The following is a 10,729-nucleotide window of genomic DNA, read 5'->3' as shown; positions in this document are numbered from 1 at the left end:
CGACCCAGGGATCAAACCTGCATTAGTAGGTGGATTCTTTACCGCTGAGCCACCTGGGAAGCCATGTTGCCTAAATGAAAAGAAACGTATCCTTAGTAAAAGCTGTCGGTCTTACCCACAACCTTTAAAACACTTAAGCAAGTAACTTAAGGCTATATTGTTGTTGTAAAACATTCAAATTCATAGCCACACACACAGCCAAATGGAAAGGCTCCTTTTCAAATGTTGAGGCTCTCCTACTTCTCGCCATTGATAATATTAATAGTTTGGTAAGTCATTTCACCATCTGCACCCTTTCCTATGCTCAGGTAGTTCAAAGGCAGAATTCAGTTGTTTTTCATATATAGTTTTCCTTTTATTATATATTTAATAAATATTATATTTTTATATAAATATATTATATAAATATTATATATTTAATAAAAGGAAAGGTACAGAGACGAGGAAAAGGAGGAAAAAGTACAAAGCTACAAAGGAAACTGATTCATTAATGATTGAATTCATGGCTGTGATGCTTGACCACTCATCAGCTAGCAATCCTTGATCAATCATCTCAGTACTATGGTAGATGCTAAGCAACACAAAGAAACATCAAGATGAGTTTGAGATGAGGGAATGTGACAAAATGTTCATTTTCATCTAAAATAGAAAAACAAGTGGAGAGTTATGTGGCACATACTTTCAGCAGTACAAGGCCATCTTTCCCTTTAGTCATAGTCCTTGATTCAACTATGAATGAACAGAACTTTTAAATAAATGATATATCTATTTCACAGCTAAGCACATATCCACTCCCTATAATTTGTTCATAGTTAGCACACTTTAGTAGTGCTAATAGACCAGACTAATAGACCAGAACTTAATGAGCAAACAACATGAGGCATTGAAGAGTTTGCATTAAATCATAAGGATAACAAGAGATGAGGGTCTGTGGGCCAGTGGTAGGCTGAATTCAGCAGGACCTGGGTGGAGGTCTGGCAAGACTGGGGTTCATGAAGAGGCGATAATAGGACATCGTAGGCAGGAGAAAGAGAAGTGTGAAAAAGAAAATGATCACAACAGGAATGAGGGACACTGAAAAAGTCAGTTTGGCTACAGAACAGGGCTTAATACAAAGCAGTAGAAAATGAACTTGCAAAAGCTAGACACAGGCATTTGGACTTGATGTGATAAGAATAGGGAGCTGTGCCAGATTTTTTCTCATTTTATTTGGAAAATTTTCAAACATCAAAACTCAAAGAGCTGTATGCTAAACACCCTATATGCATCGTGTAGATTCTATAATTTACATGTCAGTATGTTTGCTTTATCCCTATCTAATCACTCCTGCATTAATCATTCCTATTAATCCATCTTGTGTTTTGAGAATTTTTTAAAATGTGGTAGATTTATTCTTCCAGATGAGTCTTGAATCATTTCCCAAGTTCCACAAGAATACTCTTGGAATTTTGATAGGCATTACACAAAACTTGTCAATAAATTTGAAAGGAATTTACATGTTTAATTATCTGGTTTTCTTTTCCGGAAAATACTCTCAGTAACGTTTTGTGTTTAGCATTTTGTATTTTCCGCTTGCATGGAAGTGGAAATTTGCCAATTTATGATTACACTTATTCTTAGGTGTTTAAATGGTGATGTGACTATCTTTCCCCCAGCTACCACCATCTTATGTTTCTAATTGGTGGCCCAGATCTTTCATCTTTTTTTCCTTCTTTTACCCAGACTTGGCTCATCTTGTATGTTTCTCTTATCCAAGACTCCATTATAACCTGAGCTCACAGTGCCAGGTTCAGGGCTGAGATCAGACGGAAAGACTATACTCACAAACTAGCATTCTTCGCAACAGTCCATCTAAGTTACTCATAAGAAAAGACATCTTTCTCAGTAATTATTGACTCTTTTGCCAACCTAATATACAAAAGAACAATTTATTCAGAAAAAGTTAAAGAGTCAAGGGAGTAAAAGACTTGGCAGCTGACAAAATTTCATAACCGCTTTCAATAATTGGTAGTATTCATTTCCTGAATCAACCATGTATTTTCTTTTGAGAGAGAATAAAAATCTGGGATATACAGGTGGGTTATTTAAAAGCAAAGATAAAAGAGAGGGCGTGTGAGAACATGTTCATTTTCATCTAAAATAGAAAAGCAAGTGGAGAGCTACATGGCACATACTTTAAGCAGCACAAGGTCGTCTTTAGTCACAGTCCTTGATTCAACTATAAGTGAGCAGAACTTTTAAACAAATGATGTATGTGCTTTATAGCTAAACACAGAATCTAAATGTTATCATTGTGCTTTAATATTAATTTTACAGTAAATATATTCAGGTATTTCAAAAATCAAATGAATATAATTAGGAATCTCATTGCTTCCTGTTCCCTCATATCCTCTATAATTTATTTACAGTTAGTACACTTTAGTAGATTTGTGCATTCTCCTAGTATTTCTTTCAGTTCAGTTCAGTTCAGTCGCTCAGTTGTGTCCGACTCTTTGAGACCACATGAATAGCAGTGGGCCAGGCCTCCCTGTCCATCACCAACTCCCGGAGTTCACTCAGACTCACGTCCATCGAGTCAGTGATGCCATCCAGCCATCTCATCCTCTGTCGTCCCCTTCTCCTCCTGACCCCAATCCCTCCCAGCATCAGAGTCTTTTCCAATGAGTCAACTCTTCGCATGAGGTGGCCAAAGTACTGGAGTTTCAGCTTTAGCATCATTCCTTCCAAAGAAATCCCAGGGCTGATCTCCTTCAGAATGGACTGGTTGGATCTCCTTGCAATCCAAGGGACTCTCAGGAGTCTTCTCCAACACCACATTTCAAAAGCATCAATTCTTCGGTGCTCAGCCTTCTTCACAGTCCAACTCTCACATCCATACATGACCACAGGAAAAACCATAGTCTTGACTAGACGGACCTTTGTTGGCAAAGTAATGTCTCTGCTTTTGAATATGCTATCTAGGTTGGTCATAGCTTTTCTTCCAAGGAGTAAGCATCTTTTAATTTCATGGCTGCAGTCATCATCTTACACACATACTAATGCCTATTTGTAATTTTTCACTTTAATACAAAAGCTAGCATACTACATTCATTGATCATTGATCTATGCTTGTTTTTTCTTTGGACTTAGAGGTCATTTTACATTTGTACAAAAAGAATTTTGTCATTCTTATAGCAGGCTGCATAGTATCCCATTTTGTGATGTACCAAAGTATACTTAACCAGTCCTTAACTGATGGAGATTTAGGTTGTTTCTTTTGTTTTGGTGTTATAAACAATGCTGCAATTAATGTGGATGTATAATATTTCACATATTTGTAGTCATATCATGGGGTTTATAGTGTATGTACTGTAGATAAAATAATAATAATGAGTTAAAAGGAAGAGGAGTGGAAAGATGGAACAATACTGGTTACAAAATTCTCACTTTTTTTTTTCATGAAATGGCATAATATTAAATCAAGGTAGATTGTGATAAATTGAGAATATATATTGTGATTCCTAGAGAAGCCACTTAAAAAATATAAAAGGGTAAAACTGAAGAGCCAATAGAGAAACATTGACCAAACACTGAAAATGGAATACTGAAAAATATTTAACAAATCCAAAAAATATCTATAAAGAAGAATTAGAAAAAAAAAAAAAAACAGATAGGACAAACAGAAAATAAATAGCTAAAGACCAAAATCCAATAATATCAATACTTACATTAAATATATATAGACTAAACATCCCAGTTACTTTATAATGATAAATTATAATAATAATACCAAAAAGATATAATAATAAAGGTTTCCATGCTTAATATCAGGGTTTCAAAATACATGAAGCTAAAACTGACAGAACTAAAGGAAAAAACAGGCAATTCCACAATCATAGATATGTACTTTAACACTTTTTTCTGAATAATTAATAGGACACATTTAAGACCAGACAAAAATTAGTAAAGATGTGTCATATCTGAGCAACATTATCCACTAACTTGACTGCATGAATATTTAGAAACCATATAATCTACAACCACATGATACATATCATTTTCAAGGGCAGATGGAACATTTATGAAGATAGACACTATGCTGGATCATAAAAGTATCTCAATACATTTCAAAAGATTGAAGTCTTTCACAGTATGGTCTCTGACTACAAGGGAATTAAATCGGAAATCAATGACAATAGAGAGAGAAGATGGAAAGGAGAATTACAAGTATGGAAAGATTATAATGGGGTCTCATTCAATAGGAACATGACCAATAGGAAACTAGACTGATATTCCCCAAACTGTGTTCCAGACAACACAAATCTATCAGAATGCTCTAAGACAAAAACAGTAGTGTATCACCAAGTGGGAGTTTCATAATTCATACCTTAAAGATTCCTTAGATCTTTAGTACCTTAAAGATTCAATGAAGTCCTTCATTTAGCCTAGCATTCTCATATTTAATCCTAGAAACATGAATCTAAATAAAATTCTAAGGAGTTAGAATTTCTCAGTGTCATTTGGAGAAATGTGGGGCCAGATTTATAAAGAAAGTCTGTTCATTAATCAAGCTTTGTCAAGTGATGATAAAATTTAAAGTGAGATAAAAATTGTTATGTAAGCTCTGACTTCACCTAAGTATATTCCTGAAACATCCTAGCCTATGATTTTATATAACTAGTTTATGGAAATTCCAAAAATTTGTCAGCTTTGCAAGAACAGTCTTTTGTATATCAGGTTATCCAAATATAACAATAAAATTATCACTGTTTTCCTGACCATTTCTAGTAAGTTCAAAATGGTCCTGGCTTTTCTTCAATTCTTTCATTTTGAATCAAGTTTCACTCTATAAAAATCTCTCCTATTCACATATTTTATTCTCTTATTATTCTTATTCTCCACTGACTCCTTTTTTCAGAGTTTTTCAAACAGTGCTCTTCTTCACTTGTTGATTCCAACAAAAACATTTTTAGAACATTGTAAAGGGCACATTACCCCCCTACTCACAAGGTAAATTTCTATAGTGTTTGCATAACATTTCTGACTTACATGTTCTAGGTTAATTTAGTTGGAGGAAGACTGGAAAAAAACCAGAATTTAAAAGAATCAAGAGATACTAGCTATGTCTTCTTAAATCCAGCTGAGTTAGTCTGGGTTGAAAGCAACAGTCATTTACACTCTGGATTTCATTCTGTGGGACTGATGTTGCCTTTCTTGAAGACCCTGGTCTGCTTCAAGCTAACACATAGTACTAGAAAGATAAAATTCTAAACACAGTAATGTTTCAAAAATACAGAATCGGAAACAGATTATTTCAGAATGTCAATCTAAGGATGCTAGATCACCATGATAAATGCAAAATATTAAAATGTGCAGTTGTAACTGACATATATACACTACCATGTGTAGAAGAGATAGCTAGTGGGAATCTTCTGTATAGTTCAGGAAGCTTAGCTCTGGGCTCTGGGATGACCTAGAGGGGTGGGATGGGGGTAGGGTGGGAGGGACATTCAAGAGGGAGGGGACATATGTATGCATATGGTTGATCCACTAAATTGTAAAGCAGAAACTAACACAACATTGTAAAGCAATTATATTCCAATAAAATTGTCTTAAAAACTCTTCTACACTAGTTCTGTGTTGTAAAAGAATCCATTAGATGTTTTATTAAATACAGTTTATGAAATCAAAATTAGATCAAGCCTAAAATAAAGACTTTGATTACTTCCAGATTTCTATATTCTTTTGCTAGGCACAGAAAGGTGAAGAGCAAAATAACTCACACCCTAACTTTTAAATTGCTCTGAGCTCATAGTATTACAAAAATTAATACATAACTAGCCCAACCTCTAAATCATCTATATGATTAAAGATGTAATTTTTATCAACTGATTTAAAACTTGAACTTCCCTCTCCATCATCTAAAAGTTATTGAGGGTATATTAGTTGTAGCAAGAGCCAAACATTCCAAAAAAGAGACAGAAATAAAAATTAAGTAGAAGAAAACAAAATTTGTATTTATAAAAAAATTGATTAAAGAACGTGATAGTAGTTCAGTAGAACTTAGTTATGAACATCCTAAAAAACAGGCCAAAGAAGGAAATACAAAGCATAGCACCTATTAATGGACAGAAGTAGAGTAGTTTACTGGGGAAAGCAAATTTTTATTCAGACCCCTAGTGCTAAGAGAAACACTTTTGGGAGACTGTGTAAGAGGGTATTAAACTGCTTTATAAATATTATAAAACCATCTCAAATGTTACATGTTTTCATTTCAGCTATCTAAGAAAATGATGCCAAAACATCATTCTGAAACGTAACTATAGTAGTGCAGTCTAGGTATTGAGTTTTCTAATTTTTTTAAACACATGGTACTCATCAAAGAGACACTGCATTCATCAAAACATCTCCTTCATGCAGAATTACAACTAGACAGTTAATCTATGCGATTTCTGAATTCACATTGGGAATGTGTAGTGAAATGTGCTTCAGGTTGCACGCTATAAAATGCAAAGTGCCCCTCTGGTGAAGAACATTGCCTAACGAAAAGAGCATAAAGAGATGGAACACATCGATGGGAATGTAAAATGGCATAAGTGTTTGATATTTGGGCAATACATATCAGGAGGCTTAGGGGTTCCCTGGTGGCTCAGAAGGTAAAGAATCTGCCTGCAATCTGGGAGACCCAGGTTTGATCCCTGGATGTGAAGATTCCCTGGAGTAGGAAATGGCAACCCACTCCAGTATTCTTGCCTGGAGAATCCCCATGGACAGAGTAGCCTGGCGGGCTACAGTCCTTGGGGTTGCAAAGGGTCAGACACGACTGAGCAACTAACACTTTCACTTTCACTTCACATCAGGAGGCTTAAAAAGGAGAATAAATTTCGACGCAGAGATTCCATTTCTAAGATTCTGTCCTTAGGAAACAAGAAAGTCGCAGGGACTCCCCTGGTGCTCCAGTGGCTAAAACTCTGCTCCCAATTCCGCAGACCCGGGTTTGAGAGAACTAGATTCCACATGCCACAACTAAGACCCAGCATTGCCAGATAAATAAATTTCATTTTTTAAAAGTGGGCAAATTTCTTACAAAATATACATCATCAAGTTCTTTATAGTAACAAAAAATCAAGAACAATCTAAACATGCAATGAGAGTGGTAAAATACATTATATGGAAAATTAGTCATCCATTAAAAACTCCTTCATAGAAAAATATTTTTTTCTTGGAAATATGTTCAAATATAAGTTAGTGTTAGAAAAGGGATAAGAAAATAGTTTCTTTCATGTGCTGAAGGCTGCATAAATTTGGTAAACTCTTATAGGAGTGTTATGAAGTATACTTATCAAAATTCTAAATGTGCATGCCCTATTTGTGGGAAACACTCTGCAGGAATCCTTGCTGTGTGCACACAGATATACGTATGTACATCTTTGTGTTGTGTTGTTGTAATGAACAAAACCATAGACAGTCTACATGTTCGTAACAGGTGTGGTGGTTTTAAAACACACCCACAAATTCTTTGGCTCTTCTCCCATCAAGAGGTGGGTCTAGATTCCCCTCTCCTGAAATCAAGGAAGGCTTGTGACTACTATTCAACACAGAAAAGGCTGTGCAGTTTCTGCCTGATTCTCTTGGGACTCTCAGCATTAGCGCCCTCAGATACCACGTAAAAAGTCCAACTACACTCTCGTTGTCATACTGTAAGGAAGTCAGACCACATGCGGAGGTAGGTGCTTTAAAGAGCCAAAATCAAGCAACAGGAATGTAAGTAAAAATGTCTACTGATGATTTCACCCTAGTTACTGAGTCATCTCAGTTCTAGTTCTCCCCAGCTGAGGCCCCAGACATTATGTATCAGAGACAAGACATCCCCACTGTGCTCTGTCTGAATTCCTAACCCACAGAGAGAGTGCAGAAAAATGGTATTTCATATGACTAAGTTTTAGAGTCATGTTTATGCAGTATCAATAGCCAGAGCAAAAAGGCACTGGTTGAATAGAATATGGTATGTCCACAGAATGAAGCACTCTGCTGCTGCTGCTGCTGCTAAGTCACTTCAGTCATGTCAGACTCTGTGCAACCCCATGGGCAGCAGCCCACCAGGCTCCTCTGTCCACGGGATTCTCCAGGCAAGAATACTGGAGTGGGTTGCCATTTCCTTCTCCCATGAAGCACTATACTGCTATTAAAAAGAAAAGATGAAATAATTTTAGAACAATCATATGATATGACCCTAGTCTGTTTTTTATTTATTTTTATTTTTTTCCAATTTTATTGAGGTATAATTGGTCACTATGACCAATTTGTGAAAGGGAAAAATAAACACTGCATGTGAGTCTGATGAGCTTTCTAGAAACAAATTTTGCAGTATATCTCAAGAATACTAAAAATCTTAAAAGAGTTGACTCAATAATCCCTCTGGTAGGAATATATTTTAAATTTCCATTTAAAAATACATGTGTTCATGGGGAACACATGTATACCTGTGGCAGATTCATTTTGATATTTGGCAAAACTAATACAATTATGTAAAGTTTAAAAATAAAATAAAATTTAAAAAAATTCATACATAAATCTAAGTATTGTTCTTTGGAAAGACCACCTAAGAAGAATCATCTCTGAATGAAAAAACAAAGCTAAATGAGAATGAACACGAACGGTACTAACAAGGGGGAAAGTATGATAAACACAGGCATGGAGATTTTTATTTTTAAAAAGAAAACACTGCAAAAAATATAAAATCTGGATAAAAGAGATTAACTTTTTGGAAAACATAAATTATCAAAATTTACCTGAAAGGAATTTTAAAATCTAAACAATCATGTTAGAAAGTGGAAAAAGGTTTCACTACTACTTCCAAAAATTCATCAATCAGGCACAAAAGCTTTACAGGCAAATGTTTTCAAACTTTAAATGATCAGATGACCTAGCAGAAAAATTGAATGAAATTCTCTCTTAAACAGTAGGATTATTGGTGATTTTATTTTTATTAATTTTTATATTTGTTAGTGCTCTTTTCAAATATATTCTTGTATCATTAATATAATTAATACTGTATATTTTAATGCAATCAAAATTTATTAAACATTGGGATGAAAAGAAATCATGAAAGCGGAAATATGTCCTTTTTACTTTATGAAACCTTTGAAATCAGTGAAAGACAAGTAAAATGAAGGTGGTATCAATTTGGGGATGTTGAGATAGTTAGGAAGAGAGGAAAACAGAAATGTAGCCTGCCCCTTAAGGCAAAGCTCCAGGACAGGCAAATCGGCCTCTTTCTCAGAAAGACTGGGGCTATGCTTCAGTCTGTGTGAGCATCCCCTGGGGTGGCGGTCTGCTGCTCTGAGCTCCAGAGACAGGTGGTCAGTGGGCACTCCCTGGGCTGCAGCCGCAAACCCCAGGGCTCTAGATGTGTGCAGAAGCTCCCTTCCGGGAGATACTGCCACTGTGGACTGTGTCAGGAAGAGCTGGAAGACAGTGCCCTCCACACCCCCCAGAAAACGAAAGAAGTCCAAAGTTAAAAATAAAAATGGCACCCATCAGCTTTAGCAAGACAGAGGAACAGCATGCAAATGGCCCCTGCCAGCACCCCTTCCCAGGAGAGCATCTCGACAGGCCTTGCCCTCCCCACTACCCCCAAGTCAACCTGCGATATTTTAAGATTAGCAAATAAATCTCTTTCACATAAAGTCTGAAAACTTTTCAACCACCGGGTGCTTCTGCCCTGAGCCCTGGAGCGGTTTAGCCCAAACATGCCCGCCCTTTGAAGGCTGCTTCTCAGCTCACACAGCCTTTTGGGTCTCGTGGTTTTCAAAGCCAGACGATTCAGGGGGGCTCATTTCTTAGATGCAGGTCTTAAAGGTCTGGAGTGCCTAAAGCAGGAGATGAACACTCTCTCCCACGCAGAAACTCAGATTCTGTAAGGTCAGGTTCTGCGAGGTCCCTCCAAATTGTGGGCTGCCACGCACGAGTGGGATTTAGGGCGAGACTCTGTCTCAGCCTTTCCTACCTGCCAGGACGTGTGCTGATATGAAGGAGTTGCTCAGATAATTTTCAGGTCATTTTCAGAGTGAACTGTACCCTCAGTAGCTGTAGGCTAAGTGTGTCCCTCGGAGGAAGTGAGTTGAAGCTTTTTCTATTCTGTCATTTGAACTGCCTTCCAGGACTCATTTTCCATAACTGGAAGTCTGGAAAGTCTAGGAATCTGGATGATTTTGCTCATCCCCACCCCTCCATCCCCGAACCCGGACCCTCCCTGCTCCCCTCCACCACCTCTGGCAACCATCAATCTGTTTTTAATATCCAGGAGCTCTCAGTTTTGTTTTTTTTTAAAGATCCGACATATAAATGAAATCATTCACTATTTGTTGATCTCTGTCTGATATATTCATTTAGCATAATGCCCTCGGGTTCATTTACCTTGTACCAACTGATATTTTCCTCTTTTTTAAGACTGAATAACATTCCATTGTGCATATATACATAAAAATCTCACATCTTTTTCATCCATTCATCCATCAATGGATGCTTAGGATGCTTCCATGTCTTGACTATTTTAAATAATGCTGCAATGAATGTGGTGGGTGCATACATATATCTCTTCAAATTAGATATTATAAAATTATATATATATAGTATTAAAGAAGAAACAAATTTATTGAAGCTATAAATTATAGCTGTATTCATGTTGAGTAAAAGGTATTTCAAATTTCACTTGTGGTTATCATCACACTCTATCAACCCAAGAACC

This window comes from Bos grunniens, chromosome 12, assembly GCF_055505025.1.
Source record: "Bos grunniens cultivar Pamir isolate PY7600 chromosome 12, Bosgru_T2T1.0, whole genome shotgun sequence".
NCBI classification, from domain to species: Eukaryota; Metazoa; Chordata; class Mammalia; order Artiodactyla; family Bovidae; genus Bos; species Bos grunniens.
The sequence above is the reverse complement of the archived record's forward strand: the minus strand, read 5'-3'. Positions refer to the sequence as shown.